The sequence below is a fragment of the Wasmannia auropunctata genome, unplaced genomic scaffold (assembly GCF_000956235.1).
Source record: "Wasmannia auropunctata unplaced genomic scaffold, wasmannia.A_1.0 LD336106.1, whole genome shotgun sequence".
NCBI lineage: Eukaryota > Metazoa > Arthropoda > Insecta > Hymenoptera > Formicidae > Wasmannia > Wasmannia auropunctata.
Window position 1 is genome coordinate 111,542 of NW_012026784.1, and position 671 is coordinate 112,212.

The window sequence follows — 671 nt, forward strand, 5'->3', positions numbered from 1 at the left end:
GTTAATTCAAATTTTTAATTCGAAATTTAGCGATGGCGCATATGTAATTTCAATCTGCTTTAATAATATCTAATTTTTAGTAAATGAGTTGATTGTAATCCGGTGTAATTCGAAATTCACCGATTTTGAGAATATAAACTAAATCGGTTTGAATGCAATAAAAATCCAATTTTGTCTGTGATCAGTATAATAGTAATTTGTTTTAATTTTTTTGTATACATTTGTATGAAACGCTATCGCTTCTCTTGATTTAGTATTTTACATTGTGTTGTACTTATTTGTATTTTACTGTCGTTATTTCGACTATCATGTTATTGTATGTTAACATTTATAAAAAAAATATTTTCATCTTTTTGATAACTTTATTGATCTGATCTATTATGGATATGTATTTATTAATATCGAGTAGTCATGGATCATCACGAATCTGCAGTTCTCAATCACAGAAGTCAAGCAGCGTTGACGGCAGTCGTGGCTTGGATGAGTGACCGTTAGTTGAAAAAATGCGATTAAAACCGATTTAAAAAAAGTAATTCATTTTGATTGAGATTTGTGTCCTGAAATAATATGCGTGCATTGAAATGTTGTATTAATCCTTACATTTGTCATAAATTCGAGTTTGGTTTCGGAAATTTTTTCTTGTTATTGGTTCGATTAATTTTATATTACAT

At 28.0% G+C, this 671-nt stretch overlaps 1 protein-coding gene across 1 annotated transcript in view; it reads right to left on the bottom strand.

Annotated features, from left to right (window-relative positions):
• Positions 1 to 671, bottom strand: part of LOC105456454 — a 1,889-nt gene that overhangs the window by 1,109 nt on the left and 109 nt on the right. The gene's annotated exons all lie outside the window — the stretch shown is intronic.